The sequence below is a fragment of the Helianthus annuus genome, chromosome 5 (assembly GCF_002127325.2).
Source record: "Helianthus annuus cultivar XRQ/B chromosome 5, HanXRQr2.0-SUNRISE, whole genome shotgun sequence".
Classification (NCBI taxonomy): domain Eukaryota; kingdom Viridiplantae; phylum Streptophyta; class Magnoliopsida; order Asterales; family Asteraceae; genus Helianthus; species Helianthus annuus.
The window spans coordinates 151,226,605-151,254,592 of record NC_035437.2 but is presented as its reverse complement, the minus strand read 5'-3'; the positions used below and the strand labels follow the sequence as shown (position 1 = coordinate 151,254,592).

General features: G+C 36.6%; 1 pseudogene; it reads left to right on the top strand.

Annotated features, from left to right (window-relative positions):
• Positions 1-168: 168 nt before the first annotated feature.
• On the top strand, positions 169-23,578 carry LOC110941844 (annotated as a pseudogene).
• The last annotated feature ends 4,410 nt before the right edge of the window (positions 23,579-27,988 follow it).

The following is a 27,988-nucleotide window of genomic DNA, read 5'->3' as shown; positions in this document are numbered from 1 at the left end:
TATTTTTTAAATCATGTTGATACTATGTACAAGTAAATGAAACACAGACATACATGTTATGAGAGAGAAATATTCGGCTTATTGCCCCGCACTAGTTTATCAACAAGATCTTCCATCAGGGTTTCTCTGTATCCCTAGGGTTGAACTTTTTTTTTCACCTGCAAATAAATGGACGTTTCAAAAAAGCGAAAAACCGACACTGGAGACCAATTCACCGGCACCGACGTCACCTCACCACCACCCTCTACAACCCTAACCACACAAGACGCACGCAAAATCCTCGAATCCTTCACAAGAGGCCAACTCCTCGACATCCTACAAACCATCATAGTCCGCGACACCGCCGCTCTCTCTGCCGTCCGCTCGGTCGCCGACTCCGATTCGACTCATCGGAAACTCTTCATCCGCGGCATCGGCTAGGAAACAACCATTGATAAACTCCGATCTGTATTCTCAACGTTCGGTGAACTCGAAGAGGCAATTGTAATAACTGATAAAACTACAAGTAAATCTAAAGGTTACGAATTCGTTACGTTTAAGCATGTAGATTGTTATGAATAAATAGTTCAGGGGCTTGTTAGTAATTTTTCCTACTTGTAATACTTGTTTGTAGTGCAGGGACTAATGTCAAAATGGAATAGCTGTAGGGGTTAGTTGTTAAGAGAACTTGTAACAGAAGTTAGTTAAATACTGTTAGAAGGTTGGTTGTTGAGGTATCGATGAAATGAACAAGCTTTTCCTCTAACTGTCTTCTTCTTCTTCATTTTATCGTAACAGTGGTATCAGAGTTGTTCGATTCTCGGAACGCTCTTGATTCAGTCTCTAATTCATCGCATTCTTCATTCAATTCGTCACTACAGATTACCATTTCGTTCAATTCGTTGAAACTAATCCTTAGTTTGATCAATTTCCATTTGTTTCATTTCAAAACCCTAGAAATTGATCATTCTTTCGTTCAATTTTAGTTCGATTTCAATTCAATTCATCAATTAATCTTCGATTCGATCAATTTAAACCTAAAATGGCAACTCGTCAACAAGAATTAGATCGCACAGAAAAATCAACAAGAGATAACGCACAATCAATTCAGACACAACAATTGTTGTTGGAAGAAAATTCGAATCATGTCAAGAACCTGCAAGTTCAGATGGCGGAGGTATGTACGCAGTTAAGAGAAATGAAGGAGCTTATGGTACACAATAACAGGGGTAACGATCACAGATTGGTTCGATTGGGACGATTAGTTTTTCCAAAGTTTAATGGTGAAGGTGTAGAAAGGTAGCTATACAAATGTGATCATTTCTTTTCAATGGACAAAACACCAACAAATCTTAAAGCTCATTTTGCAGTAGTTAATCTTGAAGGTCCAGCACTGCAATGGCATTAGGGTTTTATGTCTAGTCAAAATAGAGTTATCGAAGATATAGTGTGGGAAGATTACACAAGATCCATTTTGAACCGATTTTCTACGAGGTTATCTGAGAATCCTATTGAAGATTTAAAGAACCTACAACAGACAGGTACTTTACAAGACTATTGTGAGGCTTTTGATGCATTATTAAACAGAGTTAAACTGTGTGAGAGTTATGCTACTGGATTATTTGTGGCAGGGTTGAAACCTGAGATAAGGTGTTTAGTTAAAATCTTTAAACCTCAAACAGTAAGAGATGACATCTCTATGGCTAAACAACAAGAAGTGGTTTACAGTACATTGTTTGGCAGTAAAGATGTTAAGAAGTTGAATTCCATTCCTACTGCAATGACGCCTTATAAATCCAATCCTAACTCAACATCTACCTTATCCTTGTTACCTACTCCTCACCCCAATAAAATGATTAAACCGGTAAGGAGAGTATCAACAAAGGAGGCAGAAAAAAAGAAGGCACGAGGGGAATGCTTCTGGCCCAGAGAAATACACATCAACCCATAACTGTAAGTATAAACAGTTATATGTATTGGAAATTGGGGCCAATGATGAGGAGGAAGAAGCTATTCCGGAGGAAGTGATAAGTGTACAAGAAATGACTATGGATCCTCAAATATCCATTCACGCCATTAATGGTGTTCCTTCTTTCAACACAATGAGGGTTATTGGCACTATCGGAACAAGACAGTTGCACATATTAATTGATTCTGGATCAACTCATAATTTCCTCAATTCCAAACTTGGTAATAAACTTCAATGTCCAACTAAAGAGGTATCTTCTATGACTGTTACAGTACCAAATGGAAATAAATTACCTTGTACAACTCTTTGTTAGAATTTTCAATGGGTCATGCAAGGGGTATGGTTTAAATCTGATGTGCTGTTGATTCCTTTAGATAGTTATGATATGGTGTTGGGTGTCCAGTGGTTACAAACGTTGGATGACATTGTGTGGAATTTCAAAAATCTAACTATGCAGTTTAAAGTGGGTAATCACAGCCCATGTCCCTATGTTCTATTGAGAAACTGAGTTCGATATTGGTTGGGGGTCATGATGTGTTCAATGCTTAGTTGTTTAGTGTTCAAAATAGTGTGGATGGGTCATTTCAGCATCAAGCTAAAGTTAGTGAAGTGCAGTCTGATAAGTTAGTGGAAGCACTTTTACAAGAATTTGTGGATGTGTTTGATATTCCAACTACTCTTCCACCTCCTAGACCTTGTGATCATAAGATTGAGTTGATAGATGAGGCTGTCACAATTAATCAAAGGGCGTATAGATATCCTACGGGGCAAAAGGATATAATAGAGAAAATGGTACAGGAAATGAAAAATATGGGCATCATAAGAGATAGTGTGAGTTCATTTGCTTCTCCTGTAGTTTTAGTTAAAAAGAAGGATGGATCTTAGAGGTTTTGTGTGAATTACATGAAGCTCAATGAGAATACAGTCAAAAACAGATTTCCAATTATTACTATATATTATTACTATTACTATATGTTAATAAAGGAAATGAAATGAATAGTGATTTTAATATTATAATAATATATAGTTTTTTTAATACTTTTATTATTTTAATATTATAATAATAATTGTTATTTTATTTACTTTTAACTCTAATCTTTTTTTTTTCATATCAGGAGTTGGGATAAGTTTGGTGTCAACCGGTATCGAACCAGTATTGGTATCGAAAATACCAGGACGTTCCTGTTCTGTGTCAGAACATGAAGGTAAAATCCGGCACTAACACATAAAACATCAAAAGTTGGTGCCGAATTGATATTGGAAATCTTTTGGTTTGGGAAATTCAGTGCTGCTACCTGGTACCATTTGCTCATCCCTAATCACGGTTACCGTACGAACAACGGTATCGTAAAACTTTTTTTTTGTTGATTTTCTTCGACTTTTAATTTTTTCTTTTTTTAGTTTCAGGGGTAGGGATGAGCTCAGTGCCAATCGATACAGAATGATACCGAAAATACCGGTTACGGTACCGGTACATGAAGGTAAAAAACGGTAGTGAACCGCTACCAGGAATGCCAAAAGTCGGTACCGAATTAGTAGTTAAGATCTTTCGGTTCGGCAAATTTGGTATCGGTACCAGAACAATTTGCCCATCTCTGACCACGGGTTTCATACGAACAACATCGTTACCATACAACTTTTTTGGTTGATTTTCTTTCGGTTATCTTTTAGTGTTTTTTTTCTACATTTTTTTATTCTTGTCAGCAGTTCTGTTCGCAAGACGCTCGTAGTGATTTCAAAACACATGTAAACACAGACTAAATAACAAAAGAAATTCGCTGCAACACGGCGAACTTCTTTAAACCTAGTTTCATTGATTGAGGAATTAATAGAAGAATTAGGAGGGGCTGAGGTGTTTTCAAAGTTGGATCTGAGATCAGGTTACCATTAAATTAGAATGCATGAAGATCATATTCATAAAACAGCTTTTAGAACACACCAAGGGTTGTTTGAGTTCTTAGTGCTTCCTTTTGGATTGACTAATGCACCTGTGATGTGCTCTAAAATATATATATTTTATAACAATATTTTCTACACTTTTGAGTAGCTTTAGGATTATCTTTACTTAATTCTACTTATTTTTGGTTCAAATATCTATATATCTATATATATTCAAAAGTTTAGTTATATGTTCTATTTTAAAACCAAAATTTATGGTTGTTTTAAATGCACCAATACTATATTATAAAGCATTTCCTCAATGACTTCTTAAAAATTAAGAGGTACAAGAAGAAATGCTTAGTATACAACATACAAATGCATATATTAGTTACATTTTGGGGGTGAATTTGTCTTTCTAACACCATCATGAATTAAATACACTTTAATATTAAAAATAAAAATGAAATAATATTAAAAAAATTATTAAATGAGAATATAATCACAATTAATTATAAAAATGAAATAATAAGTTCGGTACTTAAAAGAAATTGAAAACTTGAAATGCAATTAATAAAAGAAACCTACTGGAATAAACCACAAAAGCACTCCAAAGGTCCGATTTCAATCAATATGTAATAAATTGGATCGATTAAGGAATCTCCCATCATTACTATAAATTCACCATTTCACTCAACATCAACTCCTTTGTCTGCTATTGTGCGACTTAGAACCGAAAAGAAAGAGATAAGTTGATATGAAATTGATTTATCTTGGTGGAGAGACACTTCATACTTCAGCAAGGTACCCTCGCATGACTATAGTATCTGGAACCATTTACCAATGTATTGTTTAATTGTTCATAAATTTATAGTATTTTTCCTTTTTGCAGCTTCATGTATATGGAGGTGTAAAGGGGTGGGTACGAGAAAAGTTATCCATTTGGAGATAAGTCTTTATTTGGCCTATTGGTATTTCCTTTTTTAATTTCTAACTGAATATTTTTTTAACATATGATGCTTTTGTGTGATTTAATTGATACTAGGAAATATTTGAGGATGTATTGTTTGACAGGATTGGGCAGCAAACTTTAAGGGCACCGATGTTTTCAACACGCACAAGAGATTTAAATTGATTGCGTTTATCTATAGAATCATATAAAAATTTCACAAGGGTTCCAACCAAATTTAAATAATTGCAACATTTTATGTTTATAGTACAACAACTCAATGAAGTTAGTAAAGGGACAAATTAGTCTTTCTACATGAGTATAAATTGATAAATACAATTAAATTGATAACTTTATAAATTAAGTATTGTTAAATACTTGATAAAGAATTAAATCATTTGACTTAATTAAACATCATCACCTTCCTCATATTTACATTGCTTTTCCGTTTCAACTTTTCCGTAACCGATGAGTTGATTGAATTTTATAATTAAACTAAATAATAAGGGTACATCAAAATATTGGGTTGTAAACGAATATGTGCTTTACTTATAAATTACTAACGGCATATGTGTGTGTATATATGGTGGATCCCAAATTTAAAATTAATATAACTCTTGAAATGAGAATTATAGGAAACGTTGATAACAAAAATAAAATAAGTAAATCAAGATAATTTGTGCTAAACATCATACAAATAAGGTTACAACCTTTTTGCAATTTATCACATAGTTGATGAACATCATATGAAATAATAATAATAATAATAATAATAATAATAATAATAATAATAATAATAATAATAATAATCAAAATATAAACAAACTTAATCAACGTTATTATGAATTTAATTATAACTATAAATGGTTTTAAAACTTTAAAGATGCTAATCAACTTGAAACGACAATTACTAAAAGGTAATGGTTTTAAAACTCAAAAGATGCTAACCAATTTGAAGCGAAAATTACTAAAAGGTAATTTCATATGGTATTATCTATAATACCTAATAATTGCAACAATAATGATTAAATAATGAACTTAGTTAGAGATGGTTTAAAACTCAAAAAAATCTTCCTGCATCTTACCCCAAGTCTCATGGAATAAGGTTAAAATGATAACCATTGCATAATTAAGAACCACTTTTTAGCCCTTGGATCATATTTTGATGGTTGAGATTTTCTTGGCTTATGGTGTGGATTGAGAAGGGAATGTTGACCCGAAACACTTTCTTATCCCAACATTTTAATCTTTTATATGTAGATGATTAGCATAAAATACAATTACAAAAGGTATTTAACTTCTATAATCATCTAATTTTTAAATTAAATAATTGAAGGTGCACGTTGGAAAAATTTTGACCCGTTTCCTATTTTATCTACCTCTTTTTTTAGTTGCAAGCGTTCATTTTGAGTATCCCGAGGCGTAAAATAATGGACGAGACACAAGAAACCATGAGAACATCCGCCTTCCCGAGTACCCACGTGAAGGTAGAACCGTAATAGTAAAACCCATAATTGCTGGGATTTTTTTTTATATTTTTTATGAAGAATTTTGTTTGTATGTTCATTCTACATGAAAAATGGTCAAAGAACCTTTATATTGCATCCATGTGTTATGGTCGAACCGTATGCAGACTCATGTTGGTAACAGAGGCTACATTTTACTGAAAACCCCCACTAACAACTATGTTTTTGTATTCATATGTAACGGGTCAAATCAAATAATTTAAGATAAAAGCGAATTGGTTATTAAAAGTTAGCTAAAGTGTAATTTAAAAGTGTTTAAAGTCCTACATTGTTTATTTGTAAAAGGTAGCTTATTAATGTATTCATATTTGTTACAATGGGTACAAATGTTTGTCGGTCAACCTGACCCGACCCGTTTCAACCAGTTCTAAAACAACACAACTGTGCTTTCCAATGACTGTTAAAGATTTTACGGGCTGTCAGAATTTGATGGGAAGAAGTGGAGCTGTCGCCAGAGGCTTTCTGACCACAATGCCCGTCGCCGAAAGCCACAAAAAGAAAAAGAAACTATCCACTTTAACTCAAGAAGTCAATCTTCATCATTTTATGGTATTCAAATTATTCAGGAGCCAATTTCTTATCATAACTTATTCTCAGTTCTTTTATAACTTATTATGCTTTTGTATTTGCAGATGGGCAACATCAAATACGTTTTGTGCCTAACAATGTTCCTGATCTGGTTCAAACCGAACCTGCTTTGAACTCTATTTGGGAAACCACACGCAATTCCCAGCACACAGCCGGTGTTTTTCATCAAGGTTTGTTTTCCTAATTACTCTACAAACAGTAGTTTTGATAAATTATCGTACAGTTAGTTAAAACCTTAAAACCGAGGAGTTTCAAGGCCACAAGGAATGGCTGGTACGAATTTTTTCCATTTTTAGTAATTTTTTTATTCGGGATTGGCTAAACGTACCCTGTAGACGATGTGACTAAAAAGGCCACAAGCTTTTACTTAGCCTTAGGCCACCAAAATGGTTGAGCTGGCCCTGACCACCGCGGTGGCGGCCACAGGCTTCACTATTCTCTTCAAGAAATCCCCCAGCCACTCCCAATCCATAGTTAAGTTCGGTCCAGTTATACCCGCACATAAATAAAAGGTTCTGTCTCACATGTCATTCTCACATATATAATGAGAGAAATGATAAGTTATAAGGAGTCGTGTATATCAATAAGTAAACAAATGCCAATCATTAAAGTATATTAGATAACTAAAAAAGCCGATGGCGTCTTAGGTTAGTGGTATCACGTGTTTTTATTCTTATTAAAGTGGTACGGGTTCAAGTCTAACAAAAAAGGCAATAGTGTCCGTCTTATTGAGTCATTTTGATTTTAAATTTCAATGTTCATGTGATTTCAATGGTTTGGTTTCATATAGTTACTGCTATTGAAATTTCCAATAATTAATGTTCATGGACTGATTATTCTCAGTGATCCATATGAGACTTTGGTCCCTACATATTTATACAACGTAATTTCTTTTTGTTTCTCTCACCGGCTTATTGGTTTTCTTATGCTTTATATGGGATTGGAATTCATGGGCTTTACATGAATGTTTTTTTAAAATCAATTATAAAAGTTGGTGTTTGCAGCTGTGTATTTTTCTGATAGATCTGAAGTCCAATGTCTGCATCGCTGGAAAAAGGTTCTTAATTCAGAACTTATTAAAGGTCCATAGACTCATGAGGTTTTCACCACATCCCCTCCTACTCTTTGACACGTTTGATCAAAACAGCTTTTATTATTATTATTATTATTATTATTATTATTATTATTATTATTATTATTATTATTATTATTATTATTATTATTATTATTATTATTTTCGCTGTAGGAGGATGAAAAAGTCCTTGAGCTGGTGAAAACATATGGATGGGCCCACAAAATGGTCTCTCATAACACAGTCTCTTCTCAGTCGTAATGGTAAGCAGTGTCGTGAAAGGTACACGATTTGTGTATAAATCTAAAATCTTGCGAGATGTGGATTAACTATTAAAGGGATTAATAGTTTGTCTAGCAAACTTCTTCAATTGGAAAAAAACAAACATTCTACATTAGTAATGCAATATGAGCGATCTAAATGTGTGATTATTTAGGAGTTGGAGAGCTTAAAGAAGGTGTTATGATAGAGCGAGTTAAACGGTTCTCCTACTCTATTAGTTATTTTATATATGTATTAACAAATAAAAATAAAGGAACTTTCTATCAAAAGGTTCACCAACGGTTTGTTGGATGTTTGATTTGTACATATATATACTCACTATTATTGTTTATAGATGTACTCACGTTTGTTGGATGTTTGGTTTGTTTACAACGGCTTTGATGTTTTAGCGACACATGTTAGGATCAAGACCAATGCACGAAGATGGCCTTCACATGTCCGGACATGTAAAACAAGCCGTTCTTGCAAGAACTTAAAACATATACGAAAGCTGTTGTTCGATCCTTCTTTTTGTATGTGTGGATCTCTATTCAGACATCTGAATAACATGCACATGTGTTTTGGGATAGAAAAGAGTACAACTTTTGTAGTAGTTTTGATTATCAATATAAAAGAACTGGAAAACGGAACAATTATAGCATCAACTATATTAGTTTCTACATTTGAAAGGGGAAGTTTGACACGAAAAGTCGTAACTATTTTTCAAATTTAGGTTAGTGAAGAGTGTAGAATAAAACGATTGATGAACTAACACTACCAGAGAACGAGCAGAATGGTGTAAATTGTCGACTCCGACGTAATGCTCTGCTACAAATAAACATCGTCTACAAAGAAACTTTTAACAACCTGAACCCAGCGGGTCACCCGGAGTAAACGGTTTATAGGTTAAATTATATTCTTCCCCTGTACAGAAACTTTTAGGACAAGCTGGCGATAGATGTTTCAAGTCGGATCGTTATACTTACGCATGGAATACTCTGTTTACTAATATAATTAAATAACGCGCTGCTCAGGTTAGTAGTCATCTCGCAGGTTAGTTTGTCAAGCACTGTCAAACGTCTTATCACGAACAAACAATAGCTATTATGCATGCCGTGCATCGCACGGGCTTTTTCCCTAGTAAAATTTAAAGATTTAAAAGAAAATGAGCTAAATAAATTAAATTTAAGATGAGAGATGGGAATAATTGTCAACTCAAACTCAAACGTAAGTTTTATTAATACTAAAAGTCTACTAAAATGAATTGAAAGAAAATTAAAATGCCCACATGACAACATTTTGTTTGCAGGTAATCGAACAAGAGTTCAATTAATTTGACATAAGAGGTTAGTGGGCTTAGTGGCAATTACATTGGGATGGCAGAATTATCTTAGCAATTCACATGGAATGGCCATGTATTGAGGCCCAAGTCGGTGGTTTAGGAGGTTAAAAAATAAATGGACCATACATATATAAAGAATTTTTGGACGTCCATATATGAGGAGGGTTCTACGGCAATTGTTGAAAACGAAAAGAAGCACGGACGGCAGCGAGAGGAGACGAAACAGAAGACATATTGAGAGTTCGCAAATTTTGAGAGAAGGAAAGAAAAGAGTTGGTTCGAGGGTTCAAGCCGTGATCAAGATTCAAGATTCGGGTTTGGTTTACAATTTATTATTTTTTGGTTTTGTTAGACTTTGTGTTTTACAAACTACTAAATATGATTTGTTTATCGTATGAAACTTGTTTCTTTTTAGCGACTATGATTCTTGGCTAATCTTTATACTACCTAGGTCCAGATGAACTATGACTTAATGTTTTGATTATTTGATTTTGACTAATGATTAAATTAAGACGACTTACATATTCCTGTTTTGTGTTTGTTTATGAATTTGTGTGCTTGTCTTGGTTGTGATTGGTTGTTTGGTTAGGTGATCTTGTTAGTCTGGTCTGGAACTATTTAGATCATTCTAGGTTCGTTAATCTATTAGGTTTTCGGTCTAGAGCTTGAGATTAGAGATAATTCAAGTTTAACTAAATTAATTAAAATCAACTGAGTATAGTGTGCATCCTTTTCTGGCAACTCTAGTGACGAGTCAGGATTGCTAGGTTATTAGCTAGGCGTTGTTTGGTAGTTTGGGTGACCGATAGCTCGGATTCGGCTACTTATTCGCGTTTAGGATTTCCTAGGTTTTCAATTATTTAGCAAGTTTATTTTCATGACCGGAGGATTTTAGCACCATAGTTGTTTTTAATCTGACAGTCGTGGGATTCGGTGTCGATAGCTCGAGTCGTTTCCAATTTAGCACTTCATCACTTTGTTCCATCTTCTATTTTGGTTGATCATCCTTAGCGGGAGGTTTTCTGGGTAGATTCGGAGCTTTAGCCATTAGACAGAACTAGAGACAATGGGTTGGTCATAGGGATTCGAAGCCTGGGTAGTTCTTTCTCATCATTGTCTGCTTCCCATAACTTCACCATCTTGCTTGCTTGCTTTGTTTTCTTGTTTACTCGCTTTAGTAGAATTAGAAAAATCCTAAAAACACAAATTAAAACCAGTTAAGTAATTAGTTGAGTCAGAGTCTAGTTTAGCGCCGCTAGTGTCTCGTGGATTCGATATTCGGATTTCATTAGCTTTATTAGGCTTTACTACGTACGATAGGTACACTTGCTTGTCAGTGGTCTAGCATTTAGAGAGTCTTAGTTTATAAATTTAAAACTACGGTGTCTAGATTAGGTTAGTAGTTTTTATAGACCGCATTCAGCACATCAACCTGCTACTTTCCAAGGTCTAATGAATTCTGTATCTCAGAAACTTTTGAGGAAAAAAGTCCTTATTTTCTTTGATGATATTCTGGTGTATAGTAGAAATATACACCAACATTTGGAGGATTTAAGGGAAGTGCTACAATTATTCAGGAATAATCAGTTGTTAGCCAAAAAGTCTAAATGCAGTTTCGTTGGAAGTAAAGTGGAATACCTGGGCGTGTTATATCTAAGAATGGTGTTGCTACTGATCAATCTAAGATTGAGGTGATTAAAGAATGGCATGTACCTACCACAGTGAAACAATTGAGAGGGTTCTTAGGTCTAACAGGCTATTACAGAAGGTTCATTTCTTCATTTCTTCTTATGGGTCAATTGCTAAACCATTGACTTCATTGTTACAGAAAGATGCTTTCAAATGGCCTTATCAAGCCCAGAATGCATTTGAACAACTTAAACAAGCTTTAATGCAGGCCCAGTGTCAGCATTACTAGATTGGTCTAAGGAGTTTATTGTGGAGACAGATGCATCTTCAAAAGGGTTAGGGGCAGTTTTAATGCAAGATCAGCATCCTTTGGCCTTTGTTAGTAAGGCTTTGTCAGTTAGGCAATGCGGTCTTTCAGTTTATGAGAAAGAGTTATTGGCTATATTGATGGCTGTTAAACATTGGCATCAGTACTTGATTCTTAAGCACTTTGTAATCAGAACTGACCAGAAGAGTTTAAAACATCTTTTGGAGCAAAAAAACACTACCCCCTTTGCAGCATACATGGTTGAGCAAATTGATGGGATATGATACGGGTCAAGCATCATCTGGGCCCAATACATGGCCCAACAGGCTGCGCAAAAAACCCACCAGATTCATGAATTAGGCCCAAAGCAAGTAGCGTGGAAAAGAAGGAGTTTTATTTGTCACATGTTTATTTAAATATTGCATGAGTAATCTAGTCAGCATGTTTATTTCAGTAGTGCATATTAGTGGGTAGTGGTGCATGGCATATTCGCATAATAGTGAACGTGGATCCATGATCTTCAGTTCTTTGCATATTTATATTCTGTAACTTGCATTGAGAAATACATCAGAAAATTGCCCCATATTGATCTCTTCTTGTTCTCTATTTTCTTGGAGTGTAGCCTACTCACAGGCCTTATCATTTGGTGCTTTCATTCCCTTACCATGCCTCCTCGCAAAGACCAAACCCATTCCGATGATCCCATCCAAAACTTGTGTGATCAATTCACACAATTCTTTACCCATTACACCACCACCTCCGCCCAATCCGAGTCCCGTTCGCTAGCTCAATTTGAAGCTATTCAAGCTTCAATTCAGCAGCAAAACGACACCACCAAACGCCTTCTTGCCACCCTCACCAACGACCCCAACCGCTCCAAACTTGTCATCAAACCGACTACCCAAGACGAACCACCCGATACATCAAATCCACGACCACCCAAAATCAACCTTCCCATGTTTGAGGGATCCAACCCGTTAGACTGGATTTTCTAAGCCGAAAACTACTTTACTTACTACAACATTCCCGAAAATCGGCGACTCTCGTTGTCCGTTTTTTATTTCACCGGAGAAGCATTAAGTTGGTACAAGTACCTTCACAACAATGCGTTGTTGGGTACTTGGCAAGAGTTTTCACGTGCCCTAGAGCTTCGTTTTGTTCCCTCGGATTATGAGAACCACCAAGCGACTCTCTTCAAGCTCAAACAAACGACCACAGTTACGGCTTATCAAGCCGAATTCGAGAAACTATGTAACTGTATCGTGGGACTCTATAGTGAGGCTCTTCTTAATTGCTATTTGTCGGGTCTTAGAAACGACATTCAATCTGAACTTGCCATTATCAAACCCACACCCCTTCACCAAGCTTATGGGTTATCCAAACGTATAGAGGATAAACTCAATCTTTCTAAACCAAAAACATTTCAACCCAGAACTTACACCACACCCCTTCCATCGCCAACCCCAGTCGTATCTTCTCCCACCACAACAACCAAAGCCGGCCAACCACCTCTGTTAACCAATCCGACCACGCCTAAACAACATCTCCCATTTACCAAATTATCTCCCGAAGCTTTGCAAAAACGTCGCAGCAAAGGTTTATGTTTCCGTTGCCCATAGCGATACTTTCCCAGTCATAAGTGTAACCCACCCCAATTCTTATTGATAGCCGACAATGATCCGGATGAACCACCCGACCCACCGCCTGAAAATACCATCCTATCTCTCACCACTGAACCTACCGAACCGTCCGAAACCCACCAATTCTTTTCGCTTTCCTCAGCCGCATTCTTCGGTTTATCATCTCCTCAAGCACTCCGCGTCACCGGTTACATCAACAATCAACCCGTTCAAGTATTGATTGATTCGGGTAGCACGCACAACATCGTTCAGCCTCGAATCGTATCCTTTTTGAAACTTCAAAAGCAAGACGTGACCGAGTTTTCGGTTATGGTTGGTAACGGCGACAACCTTAAGTGCAATGGTGTTTGTCCTTCGGTCATGATTACGCTTCAAGAGGCGTCGTTTACAATCCCGGTTTTCATACTGCCTGTTGAAGGTGCCGACATCATATTAGGGTTAGCATGGTTAAGAACGTTGGGCCCTGTGTTGGCAGATTTTTCTATTCCACAGCTCACTTTTAATGTGGGCCCCAAAGCCATTACATTACGTGGGGAACATCATGCGGCCCAGGTATCCTCATCATCTCTTCATACTCTACTGTCAAAAAAAAAGTGTGGCTTCTTTGCATGCTTTATACTTTCATGTAACCACACCCACACAACCTTCAACAGCAATCACCCTTACCCACCAAGATCCTACAATACACCAATTACTTCAGACGTACCGCCACATTTTTCAAACCCCAACCCACCTTCCACCAAACCGAACACAAGATCACCACATCCCAACCCTTCCCATGTCAAACCCAATCAATGTCAGGCCATATCGATATCCTCAATACCAAATACAAATTATGTCTACCCTAATCGAAGAGATGTTGCGAGATGGTGTAATAAAGCCTAGCCAAAGTCCGTTTTCGTCGCCAGTTCTTTTGGTTCGCAAGAAAGATGGCTCATGGCGGTTCTGTGTAGATTATCGAGCGCTCAACTCCATCACCATTAAAGATCGTTTCCCAATCCCAACTATTGATGAGTTACTCGATGAATTACACGGTGCGGTAATATTCTCTAAGATTGATTTAACGGCGGGTTATCACCAGATCCGATTGGCTGCTGAAGATACACACAAAACCGCTTTTCGAACTGTACATGGGCATAATGAATTTCTGGTAATGCCGTTCGGCTTAACAAATGCGCCGTCAACGTTTCAAGCCACGATGAATGATCTCTTTCGGGATGTACTGCGGCGGTATGTGCTCGTATTTTTTTGATGACATTTTAATTTATAGTCATTCCACAGAGGAACACTATTATCATTTACAACGAGTATTTGAGACACTATCACAACACCAGTTTTTTGCAAAGCCATCCAAGTGTATATTTGGTGTATCCTCTGTTGACTATTTAGGGCATATCATATCGGCAAAAAGCGTCGAAGCCGATCCCGATAAATTAGCCGCTATTCAGTCATGGCCAGTGCCTACGAGCCTAACAACGTTGCGTGGATTCTTGGGATTAACGGGTTACTATCGTCGCTTTGTTCACAATTACGCCCAACTTGCAGCCACATTAACGGATATCCTTAAACTTCCGTCATTCAAATGGTCACCCGAAAGTGAAGCCGCCTTCCAGGCCCTTAAAGCTGCTATGGTATCTCTTGTAACACTCACACTGCCTAATTTCTCTAAACCATTTGATGTTACAACGGATGCTTCTAATGTGGCTATTGGCGCGGTTCTGTCACAAGCCGACAGACCCATTGCATTCTTTAGTAAAAAAATGTGTCCAAGGATGCAAGTTGCTTCGGCCTATGTTCGCGAGTTATACGTCGTTACCGAAGCCGTCAAAAAATGGAGGCAATACTTGCTCCGAAGAAAGTTTAATATTTTTACGGACCAGAGGAGTCTCAAACACTTGTTATCCCAAGTCGATCAAACACCCGAACAATACAAATGGGCTACGAAATTAATCGGGTACGACTTCGAGATCCACTACAAGCCGGGAAAAGAAAATCGTGTAGCCGATGCCCTTAGTCAACTTCATACTACTCCTAAATGGATACATGAATTAAAAAGTTTTTATAAGTCACTGGAAGGAAATGCTTTAAACGAAAAGTGCATGGAAAAGTCCACAAATTCTCAATTCATGGTCAAGGAAGGAGTATTATATTACCAAAATAAAATATTCATTCCATGCCAACAACAATTGAGGCTACTGTTGTTGCATGAATTTCATGCATCACAATCGGGCGGTCACTCAGGGATACGGGTCACTATAAAACGCCTAGCCGCAGCTTTTTCTTGGCCTAAATTGAAGTCTGACGTCGTTAACTTCATTCGCCAATGTCAAGTTTGTCAACAAATAAAATACCCAACCCATAAGCCCTACGACCTTCTACAACCATTACCGGTTCCATCAAACGTTTGGCAAGACGTTTCTATGGACTTCATCACAAACCTTCCGCCTTCATACGGGAAATCCGCAATTTGGGTTATAGTGGACCGATTTTCTAAATTTGCCCATTTTCTTGCATTGCCACCTCATTATGAGCCGTTATAGTAGCTACCATTTCCCTCCATAATGTTTATCGTTTGCATGGTTTGCCTAGAAGCATTGTTACGGACCAAGACCCGATATTCCTTAGTAAATTCTGGAAGGAGCTTTTTAAACAAGTGGGAACCAAGCTCAAATTTTCAACCGCATACCACCCGCAAACTGACGGGCAAACCAAAGTGGTTAACCGTTGTTTGCAAAATTTCTTACGTTCTTTTGAAGGTGATGAACCCAAGGCTTGGAGCAAATACTTATACCTGGCGGAATATTGGTATAACACCTCGCATCACTCGTCCATTAATATGAGTCCTTTTCAGGCACTTTATGGTCAACCGATTCCGGATGCAATTCGATACAAACCGGGTACGTCCGACAACCCGTCCATAGATTTCACCCTTAATGAAATGCAACGCCTTCGTGGGGTGTTGAAACAGAATCTGAAACGAGCTCAGCAACGTATGTCATCGTTAGCAAATGAACATCGCATGGATAAGGAGTTTAAAGTTGGAGACAAGGTTTTTTTGAGGCTCCAAGACTACCGTCAGAAGTCCGTGGAAAGTAGAGGTACCAAGAAGCTTTCCAAGAGATTTTATGGACCCTTCAAAGTAATTGAACGAATAGGCGCAGTGGCGTACAAGCATGAATTGCCACCGGAGGCTAAGGTACATCCCGTATTTCACGTATCTTTGTTAAGAGAAGCTAAAGGCAACCCGACTCCAAGTCCGTTACCAGTTTTAGAAGGAAGAGATGATGTATTGAAGCCAAGTACAGTTATCGATCACCGTCACAGGTTAGGAAAATTGGAAGTCTTGGTCGCATGGGAAGATCGTGACATCGCTGAAGCTACATGGGAAGATTATGGCGATTTTTCTATTCGATTTCCAGATTTTCATGTCTAGCTCGAGGACGAGCTTGTTTTTAAGAGGGGGGCAGTTGATACGGGTCAAGCATCATCTGGGCCCAATACACGGCCCAACAGGCTGCGCAAAAACCCCACCAGATTCATGGATTAGGCCCAAAGCAAGTGGCGTGGAAAAGAAGGAGTTTTATTTGTCACATGTTTATTTAAATATTGCATGAGTAATCTAGTCAGCATGTTTATTTCAGTAGTGCATATTAGTGGGTAGTGGTGCATGGCATATTCGCATTATAATGAACGTGGATCCATGATCTTCAGTTCTTTGCATATTTATATTCTGTAACTTGCATTGAGAAATACATCAGAAAATTGCCCCATATTGATCTTTTCTTGTTCTCTATTTTCTTGGAGTGTAGCCTACTCACAGGCCTTATCAGGATATGACTACAAGATTGTTTATAAAAAGGGAACTGAGAATATTGCAGCCGATGCTCTGTCAAGAATTCATGGAACAGCCTTATTTCAAATGGACGTGTCATCTTATGAGCCTTTATTATTGGAAAAATTAAAAAATAGTTTGGCTAGTGATGAGGTGGCACAAGAAATTATTCAGAAGTTAATACAAGGAGAGGTGTTAAGACACATGACTTGGGATGGGAATGTGTTAAGAAGGAAACATAAGCTGTGGGTCCCTAAAGATGAATCATTACGACAGGAGATTCTATCACTTTGTCATGCATCTGCTCAAGGTGGTCATTCTGGAATACACTCCACTTCACAAAGATTTAAGGATATGTTTTATTGGAAGGGGGCTTCAAAAGACATTAAACAGTTTGTCAAAAAGTGTCATACTTGTCTAAGAGCAAAATATGAGACTATAGCAGCTCCAGGGTTATTGAATCCTCTTCCCATTCCTACATCTATTTTTACAGATATCTCTATGGATTTCATTGGTGGGCTGCCTATTTCAAAAGGGTATGATACTATTTTAGTGATTGTGGACAGGTTTACGAAATATGGTCTTTTTTTACCATTGAAGCATCCTTATACTGCTACAACAGTAGCTCAAGCAGTGCTTGATAATGTCTTTAAGATACATGGTTGTCCATTAACCATTGTGTCTGATAGAGATGCTTAATTCCTGAGTAATTTTTGGAAGGAATTTCTTAGAATGCAAGGAATCACTCAAGCATTGTCGACTGCATATCATCCACAACTGGATGGGCAGACAGAAGTTTTGAACAGGTGTTTGGAGACTTATCTCAGATGTATGGTGATGTGTGAACCTAATTCTTGGGTCAAATGGTTGTCATTGGCTCAGTGGTGGTATAACTCTACTTGGCACTCTTCTATTCAAATGTCTCCCTATAAAGCTTTGTTTGGAGTTGATCCTCCTATTCACCTTCCTCATATTCCTTTAGATACTAATGTGGCTGCGGTAGAGCAATTGTTTCAAACCAGGGAAGTCATGATAACTATATTGAAGCAGTCATTGAACAGGGCGAGGAATAGGATGAAACAATTTGCTGATAATCACAGAAGTGAAGGATCTTTTGAAGTCGGGTCTTGGGTATTTTTGAAGTTACATCCCTATGTTCAGACTACATTGAGAACTCATAAGTATTCAAAACTTTCTCCGAAATACTTTGGTCCATTTCATATTTTGGACAAGATAGGTCCAGCTGCTTATAAATTGGATTTGCCATCAAATTCACAGATACACCACACTTTCCACGTGTCCTTGTTAAAACAAGTTTATGGACCTCCTGATGTAGTGCAACAATTGCCTACGGGTTCTAATGATGGGTTGCAGCCTTTACAAATCCTAGATAGGAAACTGGCTAGACAAGGAAATAAACCAGTGGTGAAATTTTTGGTTCAATGGGAAAATCTTCCTTTGCATGATGCTACGTGGATGAATGCTGATGAGTTTATGATCAAGTTTCGTACTTTTTCTATCTGATTCTTGAGGCCAAGAATGCTATATGGAGGGAGTATTGATATGAATAAATAGTTCAGGGGCTTGTTAGTAATTTTTCATACTTGTAATACTTGTTTGTAGTGCAGGGACTAATAATGTGGAATAGCTATAGGGGTTAGTAGTTAGGAGAACTTGTAACAGAAGTTAGTTAAATACTGTTAGAAGGTTGGTTGTTGAGGTATCGATGAAATGAACAATCTTTTCCTCTAACTGTCTTCTTCTTCTTCTTCTTCATTTTATCGTAACACAGACGGCGCCGTTTTGGCGTTGAAACAGCCGAGTAAGAAGATTGACGGTAGGATAACGGTGGCGCAGTTAGGGATTTGAGTAATGTTGATGTGTCGATGTGGAAGGTTTATGTTGGGAATGTGTCGTTTGAGATAAGTTCTGAGAGGTTGTTGAGCTGTTTTTCGGCCTATGGAGAGATTGAAGAAGGCCCGTTAGGGTTTGATAAGCAGTCGGGGAAGGTGAAGGGGTTTGCGTTTTTTTGTTTATCGGACGGAGGAAGGGGCGAGGAATGCGATTGCGGATCCGATTAAGTATATTGATGGACACCGGGTTATGTGTAAAATGGCTACTGATGGGAAGAAGGGGAAGTTAGGTGGTGATGCTGCTCCGGTTTCTGGATCGATGCCAGGATCTATGAATTCAGGATATGGTATGCTACTTTTGTGTTTATGTTTATGTTCATTACCAAGTTTATATTGATTGTTTTTTGTGTGTGTTTGGATTAAGGAGTATGTTGAAATTTGTAGTTATATCACCATTTAAGTTTCAGTTAAGTTCTAATTGTTGAAATCGTGGTGACTGGATTTTATTCTAATGGTGGATTATAGTTGGGATGTCATCATTCGGTGGGTTCTCTGGTAGATCGCCTTTGCCTGCGAATCCAAATCCGCATATGAATTCTTCGGTGCCTTCAGGAATCGAAAGCGGTCTAGGTTATGGAAACCAACCCCCTCCCTCATTTGGTGGTGGCGGCGGGTATGCTGGTAGTGGTGGGTTTGGGTATGGTAGTGGCGGATACGGTAGTGGTGGGGGTGCTGCAGCTCAAGAGAATCATGGGCTAAACAATTTTGCATCTTCTATGAACAGAGTGCCACCAAGTCAGGGCGGGTTCGCTGATGGAGGAAAATATGGTCCGCCTTCAGCTTACTCTGCACAATCTAACCTGCCACCAGCTGGTCCAAGAGGTCCTCATGGTGGGCTGTACCAGGGTGGGCATCCGTATTATTGAGGTATTACACCATTTTTCATATGTTTATTACATTTGTTTGACTACATGTCTACATTGATACACACACATATATCACATTATATAGTGTAGACATGAGAGTTGATTATATATCTTCTTCTAAGTCGGAGTAAACTGGTATGCATCAGGTATTTGCTCTGTAACAGACTTGAGTTAGATTTCAGTATCACCATATGCACATAGCATTAAAATCTTAAACTTTCATTCTTCCTTGGTAGGGTAAAAAATCTACTATGTTCCTGTTTCTTGCTTGATAATTAGAACTTGCATTTAGTCTATAGCTTGAATATAGCCCAGCAAAATTGGTTTATGTCATCTTCTAGTACATGTCTGAGATGCTCAGTTTGTTAATTTTTATTTTTTACTTTCTCCATCTCCTATCGTTTTCACTTAAGCTATAAGCAATAATGTACGATAGGATTGAAAATGCTTTGATTTAGCACATTAGGAGCTCTATGGATGGTAGCATGAATCGGCTTTTTTATGAGTTCTATAGATGGTAGCATGATTACTGTTTACGAGTTTTAAAGATTGTAGCATGTATTAACTTAATTTGTTTTTCTTTATACATGCTATAAATCTATTCTATTTTTTTTCTTTAAGAAATAGTTTTTTTTTTCTTTTATTTTGTATGTTTGACACTTTGACTCTCTAATGACTTTTGTAATTAGGGATACTCAGCTGTAACTATCCATCTTTTTATTGCAAAATTTATTAGTATGGCAGATAGTTGTTGCCTTTTAAAGTTGTCTGTTCTGCTGGTATGGGAGAGTGGTACCACACAGAGCCAAATGTTATGGTGTCACATTCGTCATTTTTTTGTTTGGTTAATTGGTTAATCTGATGCACAAATAAGCTTTTTGGTGTAGCACTGCACAAATATGTTTTTATGTGACTTAGACATCCAGTTTTGCACATCACTTGTTCTCTGATATATTGCCATTTTGGTCCAAAAATGAAATCAGGTCATATTTGTCTTATAAAATCCTGCAATTTTGTCATTTTCCTCAGGGGCAAATCAGGTCATATTTGTCTTATAAAATATGGTATTTATTTATAAAAAAGTAATGATCATTTTTCCGTTGCGGAAAAGGACAAAATAGCAGGATTTTATAAGGCAAATATGACCTGATTTCATTTTTGGACCAAAATGGCAAGAAAACTGAAACCACAGGGACTCATATGCAAAAAGTTCGAGTTTTGGACTAAAGTGGCAAAAGTGACCAAACCACAAGGACCAAAATGGCAGTTTACTCAAATAGAATTTAGCCCACTTGGAATTAGGTTTATTAACCCCAATACTGATTTGACCTTTTTTAAATAATAACAAAACATAACAGAAGGGCACATAATTTCAATCTCGAACAGGGTACGTGAATTCTCAGAGACGCCTCTGCTTATTTTTTATGTTTGCTATTTTGGTTTACATATTTTAATTTGGATGTTAACCTTATTGAAATCAATTTGGATTGATCTTACTAGTCATGGTCTGTTTTGTTAATCGGCTTTTTGTGATTGTGAAAGTGATGGATTTGAGCTCAGTGTGGATAAATGATTCAGGTGTATGAGAGCTTGCCTGTTGGATGCAAATGCTATTAGTGGTTATGTGATGGTTGATTAATGGACTGCTGTACCTTTGTTGCTGCTTCACTCTATCTGCCTATATGAGTTGTCTTTTAATGATATCCCCTAGTCCTTTTCTTAGTTTTTACTCTAGTAGATCTTTGATCTTTGTTCAGAACTTGCAGACAGTTGTAACTTTTTTTTATTAGAGTGTTTTATTATGTGCTGTAGTTATCTTTGTTCTGTAACTGCTTACAAGCAAATAATAGGTGTCTGTTTATGTGCAATATCCTTTCCTTTGGTTCGTATTTCTCTTATTTTTTGTTGTGTTCTATTTCTGTTTTCACTGTTATGGTTAAAGTATTATTGTTCCTAAACTTCATGGATTTATCCTGTTATTGATTCTGATATGCTCAAGAAGGATGCATACTGTTGCGCAATTTTGTTTTTACTTGTGTGGTATTTACAGTCATGGGTTTTTTTACTTGTGTGGTACTTACTGTTTTCAAAGCACGATCTTTATTCAAGGGAAAATTTATTAACATGGTCAAGTATCAATGTTTGTATCTATGCAGTTAATATCGGTGATACGTCACCGATATATCGGTTATCTGTCTCCATGTAAAATATCGGTGTCAAATATTGGTACCGAAATTATTGGCGATATTGACCCATATATGATTAATTTTCCCGATATAAGTACCTTTCTTTTTAGTTCTACCGTTCGTCTTTCTTCTTATTGCTGCTATTAGTGTTTTAAGTCTTAACCAGTTCCACTTTACTTGCTACAATTGTTAGTGTTTTGCAAGCTGCAAAAGGTTAGTTTGTTAATGGTAGGAGAGTATATTGAATTGTCAGTGTTAAATTACTCTATATATAAATTCTGCATGATATTAAAATTACCGATATTCCACCAATATCCCACCGCGATAATCTATATCTCAAATATTGGTCCTTGACTGATATCCGATTTTTATCGCATTAACTGCATAGGTTTGTATTTTTGTTTCATTTACCACAGTAGGAATGCTCATTCTTACATATACTGTATTTTTTACTTTCACTTGACATGTAGAAGACTGAAATTGTATGAAGATGAGCTTGTTGGAGATTTTTCCAATGTTTACGGCATTCGTGTATTTTTTTTCTTTTGTTTGTATTAGTTGATGGTTTTTTCTTTTGTTTGTATTAGTTGTTTCTTTTGTTTGTATTAGTGGATAACATACTTTTATTTAAATTTTGGCATCTTGATTTAACACAATTATTTCATTACATATAGGGTTGTCATTTTCATAAAATATGAAGGATTATTAAAAATCATATGCTATATACACTGATGGTACAATATATTTCATCATTTGCTTGGATATTAGGCATTCCCTGTTGGGTTCTTTTGAGACATATTCTTCTCATTAACAATTTTCTAACAGAAAGAAAGCTACCCTCGAACTGAATTTTGAAACAAGGTATTGCCAATTTATTTGCATATGTCATAAGTTCATGTAGGTTGAGTTTTGTAAGCTTGAAACTGGAATCTATGGTGTCTTCTGTTTTTTGCTTCTCGTTCGTGCCTTACAACTTTATTACGTGTGGATGGTTTAACTTCCTTCCTGCTAACTGTTAAACCGATTTGGTAATTGTTTCATGTGGATGTTATTCTATGAAACAATATTCCTGTGGCGTGCTTGTTTGTGTTTTTTTTTGGAATATCCTTGAAGGATCTTGGATCGTGTTCAGTCACCACATATCCGAATCTCTCTTCGGCATCCAGCCACAAACCTTGAAGGCCGCAAGATCAAACTTTAAGGGGCGGCACAGTGTCGAACTTTTCACCTATGGATCAAGAGTGTTCGGTAAGCACATTCTTATATTATCGTCAATATCAATTATAAGTTATGTTTATCTAAGATGTGCTTGCTATGATATGAACAGGTTTGGTGATTTTTAAGCTTCTCTCAGGTGAGATCTAGGTTACTATCCGACTCGATCTGATAGGACTTTTTTCAAGTACTAGAACGGGAGGTCTGAATGAAGTTGAATTAAGGTTTGATCTGGTCAGAGGATTGTAATGCTTTGATGCTAATGTATTATTATCTGCCCAAATTGTAAAGCTTTTCTTGAGACAATTGAGAACAAGCTTATTATCACTTTTTTTTTTTTTTTTTTTTTTTGTAGCATAGCTTTATTTAGTTACAAGCAAGGTTGTTGTAAAAAATTAAAGTTAATGACATTGGTATATTGTATCTTATTGTAGTGTTTATTTTAGGATATAAAAGAAAAACCTTTATAAAGAGTACCTAAAACTATTGATTTGAAAAATATATTTGTTTGAAACTAGTGTTTAACCTCCGTGTTGCGGGTGTGGGGTTTCTAAAACCGTGCGACAATTAAAACCGAAAAAACTTGTAAAACAAAAACATAAGTTTATACTGTCACGTGTCACATGATGTAAAAAAAATTCAATACAAAAGTAAAAAAAAAAAAAAAAGGTAAGAAAAAACCTTTTGAGGGCCAAAACAGACCACCAAAATTTGAAATTTCAATACAAAAGTAAAAAGAAAAAAAAAAGAAAAACCTTTGAGGGCCAAAACTGACCACCAAAATTTGAAATTTGGTGGTCAAAGTAAAAAGTTACAAAACTTGACTGTCAATCATATAATATTTAATTATTTAGGGTTATTGGATTTTATCACCCTGAACTATCGGTCTTTGGCCGTTGTCACCCTCAACTAATACTTTGACACCCGGCACCTCCAACTTGACTTTTAGTTTATGCTGGCACCACTCAGTTAAATCTTTACTAACTGAGTTTGTTTTTGATCCTACGTGGCACAGATTTGCTTACATGGACATGATGACATGGCGAATCTTGATTACGTGGCACTATATGTATATAAATAAAAACTCTTTACACAGTGTGTCATCCACATCTACACCCATCATCACACTTCTCTAAAAAACTCAATACCACCATTTATGTGCTCAAATAATCGAACTCTAGAGCTAGAAATTGATTTTGTTGTTTTTGTTCAAAACTTTCTTGTTTTTGTTCAAAACTTTCTGGGCTTGAATCAAACCTTCAGTAAAAATGTATTGAAAATCAACAAGCCTTCTCTTGAAAATCAACAAGCATTCTGTTCAAACTAGCCCGACGATTGAACCCTACACCACACCTAAAATCCGCCGATTGACTCCTACACCACGCCTAAAAACCTAAACTTTCAGGCGATTGACTCCTACACCACGCCTAATATCCTAAACTTTCAGGCCATTGTTTAGATCTGCAAGCCTAGATCTGAAACCCGATAGACTATCACCTCCACAATCGGCCTCAAGAGGGGGTGAAAAGAGGAGACGATGAAGTTTAGGGCTCAAGTTCTAAGAAATTAATAGAGAACCGTGGTGTTCCGACAGAGGTGCAGGTTAAGTGTGGTGTTTGGAGGCTGTTATGCTAGGGGCTGCCATTGTTGGAGTTCTGTTCATACCAACATTAAAGAGTATTGTTGGAGTTCTGCTTCACCGCCATTAGAGATCATTTGTTTGCAGGTTTAGTGTTTGAGAGAGAAAGAATATGGAGGGTTTTTATAAAGGGACACAGTGACACGTCATTCGCCACGTAATCTGGCCCATCTCAGCAAGTCTGTGCCACGCAGGATAAGAAACAAACCCGGTTAGTAAAGATTTAACTAAGTGGTGCCAACACAAACTAAAAGTCAAGTTGGGGATGCCGGGTGTCAAAGTATTAGTCGGGGGTGGCAACGGCCAATGGCCGATAGTTGGGGGTGATAAAATCTAATAACCCAATTATTTATATGAATTATATGAATTCAGTTTTTAAATGTAACATATACAAATTTAGTAACTAAATCTATATATATATATATATATATATATATATATATATATATATATATAAACATGATAAATAAGGGCTTATGTGGCATTAGATGAGGGCTTGGAAAATGAGGTGGCATCACCTAAGACAACCTACAATTTGGTTTTGGCTCCAAAATTCGGGTCAAAGATTTTAATAAATGGTTTTACACGGGATCCGTATTGTGTTTTTATGACCCACGCGCATATACATGTTCTTTTGTAAAACCCTAACGGTGTGTTCCCGAGTTAAAAATCCCTCCCCTTCTCTCCCCTCCCCTCCCCTCCCCTCCATGTCTTTCCAAATTGGAAAGACTATTTTCAGGCAAAAAAAACCCCATTTTCCCTCCCCTCCCCCTGTTAAGTGGATCTCTGGAACACCATTTTCCCTCCCCTCCCCTCCCCTCCCCCTGTTAAGTACATCTCTGGAACACAGCGTAATTGTATCTCCTTCTCCTTCTCCTGTACGCTTCTTCCTTCTAATACAATCTCCTGTACTCTTCTCCCTTCCCAATCCGTCATCGAAACCCTCAAGGTATGTTTTTAGTTTAACTTTTCATCAATTCATTTGTAAAGAATGAGGTCTTGAAAGCTCTTTGTAAAGAAGCTGGTTGGGTTATTCTTCCTAACGGTATTACTTTTCGTAAGGTATGTTTTTAGTTTAACTTTTCATCAATTCATTTTGTTGTTGATTTTTAGATCTGGGGGTTATGATTTATGAAGTGTGTTGTGATCGATTAAACGGTTGAGATTGAATCGGAGTTGCATGAATTTTGTGTGTTTTGATCTTCTGTTGTTGATTTAGGGTTTTTAAGGTGTAGATCTAATGAATTGATTTGAAATGTTAGTTAATGTTGTTGAGTTGATTCGATTAGTTGATTGATTATGCATTTATGCAGCTTAATCTGCTTGAAAGTAGAGGTGTACAAATAACCGGTTCTGGAACTGACCAGATTTAGAAACCAGTTTTTAACCCGGGACCGATCCGATATGGAAACTGGTTTTGTAACACGGGACTGATCCGATATAGAAACCGGTCTGTATAGGAACCGGTTTGAAAATCCTTCTGCTGAAAACAGTTAAAACCGAACCGAAATGGTTAAAAACTTGTAAAAAAACGGGGCTATGTTCGGGCGAAAATTGGTTTTAACTTTCATTGACCAAAACCTCTACTTGAAAGCTCACTGAATATCTGTAAATCTAATAAAAAATTGCAAAAATTCATGATTTTTTTAATCTAAATTGCAGGGAATTTGTCCAATATTGTTTTCAATATACATTTATCTCTCTCTGATGTTTATGTTTGGATGTGACGAAATACTTATACGGAAGACAAAAAGGTTGTAAATGAAGCTGCAAAAGTAAATTATATAAGAACTAGATTTTTATGCGGTTATTATAATGATTTTATCTTTTTTCGACTTACTATACTTTTTAATTGTAATTTACATGAGTATCTATGTGGTCAGGATAGACCAAAATCTGATATAACCTGAATAATTGAGAATTTCAAAAGTGTCTTTTCAGTCAAAATTTGACTCGTGGCCTCAATCGACTTATGTGGTAGCATCCGAGGGGAGTAGAGGAAAGGTGCCTGGTTAGTTTTTCCATACTTTTATAATATGTATATTTTTTCTATTGTGATTATTTCACATTTTAATGATGATTTTGTATTTTTAGCAGTTCTAAAATGACAACGGCTTGACGTTAAGGGCCGCTTGAAGTTGCTTTTCATTATGGTGCTTAAATATGAAATCATGAGTTGATAAGAAGGTAAATTGCAGGTTAATTTTTCTAGATGGTCACTTATTAATTCAAATATGTAAAATTATAATGCTTAATTGCATCTGTACTAAGAATTCTGAATCTTGATATATCACTTACTCCTTTCATCCCTAAACTGGTCATGCAAGTGGACAATGCATTGAAATCACATATTATTCAGGCGAGATTCTTCTTCACCATTGTATTTATCTATATACTATATATAAGCATTTCCCATGTCTAAAATAGTAATTTAACATCAATTTTTTAAGATGGGAGATTAAAAGTCTCAAACAAAGCCCTATATTTTTTCATTTTTTTCCCATTCTACCCCTGCTCTCCGTACGTCCCTGTTATATGAAACCCTAATTGAAACCCTATAACCCTTCCGTTTCTCTCTTCAGGATGCCTGAATTAAAACGTCGGAACTTCAAATTAAAGCACACTCGCTTCATCTTCCCTTAGCCCACCGTTTCCTTCTCTTCCCCTCACCCCTCCAGACCATACAAATCCCATAACAAACCAGAACCCTAGCAAAATTCAATTCATCTCTCAATCTCACTTCTCTCTCTCGAGATCTGGAACCCTAGCTTCCTCCATCGCCCTCCAATCGGACGACAAAGAACCGGAGATGAAAAAAAATGACGATCAAATCGAAGGTGAACACCGATTTCTGAGAAACCCGAACGGATTTGCAGGTTTGTTTCTATTCTTGTTCCCAATCTTGTTTCAGTTCTTGTTTAGTTATTGTTCTAGAACTTGTCAATATATTGATCTTGTTTTCTACATTACATGTAAGTTATAAATGATGCTTTAGTTGATTTTATATAACTTTGTGCAACAAAATTGGAGCTATCAATCGTTGAAACTTCCATGTTTTGGAAATAGGTCAGAATTCATCAACATCTGATATTTTGATTATAATAATAGATAGATCATATTTACTTATTCAATGCTCTTAAGGGACTTTATTGCTTTCTGTATAAAAGATCCTATCAGGAAGCATTTAGAAAATAGTA